Below are 3,543 nucleotides of genomic sequence, written 5' to 3' on the forward strand. Positions count from 1 at the left end.
ACCCCGCAAAGTCAAACTGGAAGTGGAGGGGAAAAAAGCTGGGAAAGAAGTTAAATGTCCTCAAAGTGTTCCAAAATCAGTCCCACAAGTCCCGCAGCTGGCCACCCGAGTCCAGGGAAGCCCGGCACCTCCGTAACAAGGCCCGCAAAGTCACACTGCAAGTGGGGGAGAAAAGCTGGCAGAGTAGCCAAAAGTCCTCAAAGTGTTCAAAAATCAGTCCCCCACCAGCCCCGCAGCTGGCCACCCGAGTCCAGGGACGCCCGGCACAGCCGTAACGCACCCCGCAAAGTCAAACTGCAAGTGGGGGAGAAAAGCTGGGGGAAAATCCAAAAGTCCTCAACGTTTTCAAAATCCGCACCCGGGACTGAGTCCAGCAAGTCCCCCCGGTCCCAAAAATGCCATTTTTTTCAAAAAATACCCAAAAAATGCGGGGGCCGGATTTCGGAACCGGCGTACCGCTTTCGGCCCGCGTGCCCTAGATTGGAGACCGATGTCAAAAATGGACGCCGGTCGGGTATTTTTTTCCTTGGGGTCTATAGAGAGTAAATCCGGAGGAAAATTGGCCTTACGAGCAAAGGGAGGGATTTTAGGGGGCATAACGTCCAGCCGCGTGCCTCCCGGGTCCCGGGGAAGAGAAAGTCCAGAAAACTCATAAAATCATGCCCAGCATGGAGATCCACAAGTCCCGCCGCAGGCCCGAGGCTTCCCGGGTCCCGGGAATGACCAAAAGACACCCAGGAGTGGACCATCGAAAGTGGGAGGGAAATGGAGGGAAAGTCGGGAAAAAGGTCCAAAATGGGTTGAAAATCATATGATCCCACCCAGGGTAGAGTTCCACAAGTCCCGCAGCGAGCTGCACGAGCCGCAGGAACACCGGGAATGACCAAAAGGCACCCAGAAGCGAACCAGCGAAAGTGGGGGAAAAATGGAGGAAAAGGAGGAGAAAGTACCAAATTGTTTAAAAATCCTACCCAGGATGGAGTTCCACAAGTCCCGCAGCGAGCTGCACGAGCCGCAGGAACACCGGGAATGACCAAAAGGCACCCAGAAGTGAACCAGCGAAAGTGGGGGAAAAATGGAGGAAAAGGAGGAAAAAGTACCAAATTGTTTAAAAATCCTACCCAGGATGGAGTTCCACGAGTCCCGCAGCGAGCTGCACGAGCCGCAGGAACACCGGGAATGACCAAAAGGCACCCAGAAGTGAACCAGCGAAAGTGGGGGAAAAATGGAGGAAAAGGAGGAAAAAGTGCCAAATTGTTTAAAAATCCTACCCAGGATGGAGTTCCAGAAGCCCTGCAGCGAGCTGCACGAGCCGCAGGAACACCGGGAATGACCAAAAGGCACCCAGAAGTGAACCAGCGAAAGTGGGGGAAAAATGGAGGAAAAGGAGGAAAAAGTACCAAATTGTTTAAAAATCCTACCCAGGATGGAGTTCCACGAGTCCCGCAGCGAGCTGCACGAGCCGCAGGAACACCGGGAATGACCAAAAGGCACCCAGAAGTGAACCATCAAAAGTGGGGGACAATTTGAGAAAAAGTTGGAAAAAGGTCCGAAATTGATTAAAAATCCTACCCAGGATGGAGTTCCAGAAGTCCCGCAGCGAGCTGCACGAGCCGCAGGAACACCGGGAATGACCAAAAGGCACCCAGAAGTGAACCATCAAAAGTGGGGGACAATTTGAGAAAAAGTTGGAAAAAGGTCCGAAATTGATTAAAAATCCTACCCGGGATGGAGTTCCAGAAGCCCCGCAGCGAGCTGCGCGAGCCGCAGGAACACCGGGAATGACCAAAAGGCACCCAGAAGTGAACCATCAAAAGTGGGGGACAATTTGAGAAAAAGTTGGAAAAAAGGTCCGAAATTGATTAAAAATCCTACCCAGGATGGAGTTCCAGAAGCCCCGCAGCGAGCTGCACGAGCCGCAGGAACACCGGGAATGACCAAAAGGCACCCAGAAGTGAACCATCAAAAGTGGGGGACAATTTGAGAAAAAGTTGGAAAAAGGTCCGAAATTGATTAAAAATCCTACCCAGGATGGAGTTCCAGAAGCCCCGCAGCGAGCTGCGCGAGCCGCAGGAACACCGGGAATGACCAAAAGGCACCCAGAAGTGAACCATCAAAAGTGGGGGACAATTTGAGAAAAAGTTGGAAAAAGGTCCGAAATTGATTAAAAATCCTACCCAGGATGGAGTTCCTCAAGTCCCGCAGCGAGCTGCACGAGCCGCAGGAACACCGGGAATGACCAAAAGGCACCCAGAAGTGAACCATCAAAAGTGGGGGACAATTTGAGAAAAAGTTGGAAAAAGGTCCGAAATTGATTAAAAATCCTACCCAGGATGGAGTTCCAGAAGCCCCGCAGCGAGCTGCGCGAGCCGCAGGAACACCGGGAATGACCAAAAGGCACCCAGAAGTGAACCATCAAAAGTGGGGGACAATTTGAGAAAAAGTTGGAAAAAGGTCCGAAATTGATTAAAAATCCTACCCAGGATGGAGTTCCAGAAGCCCCGCAGCGAGCTGCGCGAGCCGCAGGAACACCGGGAATGACCAAAAGGCACCCAGAAGTGAACCATCAAAAGTGGGGGACAATTTGAGAAAAAGTTGGAAAAAGGTCCGAAATTGATTAAAAATCCTACCCAGGATGGAGTTCCACAAGTCCCGCAGCGAGCTGCACGAGCCGCAGGAACACCGGGAATGACCAAAAGGCACCCAGAAGTGAACCATCAAAAGTGGGGGACAATTTGAGAAAAAGTTGGAAAAAGGTCCGAAATTGATTAAAAATCCTACCCAGGATGGAGTTCCAGAAGCCCCGCAGCGAGCTGCGCGAGCCGCAGGAACACCGGGAATGACCAAAAGGCACCCAGAAGTGAACCATCAAAAGTGGGGGACAATTTGAGAAAAAGTTGGAAAAAGGGCCGAAATTGTTTAAAAATCCTACCCAGGATGGAGTTCCAGAAGCCCCGCAGTGAGCTGCCCGAGCCGCAGGAACACCGGGAATGACCAAAAGATACCCAGGAGTGAACCAGCCAAAGTGGGGGACAATTTGAGAAAAAGTTGGAAAAAGGTCCGAAATTGTTTAAAAATCCTACCCAGGATGGAGTTCCAGAAGTCCCGCAGCGAGCTGCGCGAGCTCCGGGACCCCCGGGAATGACCAAAAGATACCCAGGAGTGAACCAGCGAAAGTGGGGGACAATTTGAGAAAAAGTTGGAAAAAGGTCCGAAATTGTTTAAAAATCCTACCCAGGATGGAGTTCCAGAAGTCCCGCAGCGAGCTGCGCGAGCTCCGGGGCCCCCGGGAATGACCAAAAGATACCCAGGAGTGAACCAGCCCAAGTGGGGGACAAATGGAAGAAAAGCCGGGCCAAGTCCAAAAAAGTTGGATTTTTTGCCAAAGTGTCAACATGCGTGATTTTGTCAGAGTGTCCACTTTTGGGATTTTTTCAAAGTCCAACAACGAGAGAGGCCTGGCCTCCAGCCTGTCTAGCCTCTTCCATGAGACACTTAGAAAAAATCCCGTGCAAAAAAAGTGGATTTTTTCTAAGTCCAACA

The sequence above is a fragment of the Nerophis ophidion genome, unplaced genomic scaffold (assembly GCF_033978795.1).
Source record: "Nerophis ophidion isolate RoL-2023_Sa unplaced genomic scaffold, RoL_Noph_v1.0 HiC_scaffold_84, whole genome shotgun sequence".
Classification (NCBI taxonomy): domain Eukaryota; kingdom Metazoa; phylum Chordata; class Actinopteri; order Syngnathiformes; family Syngnathidae; genus Nerophis; species Nerophis ophidion.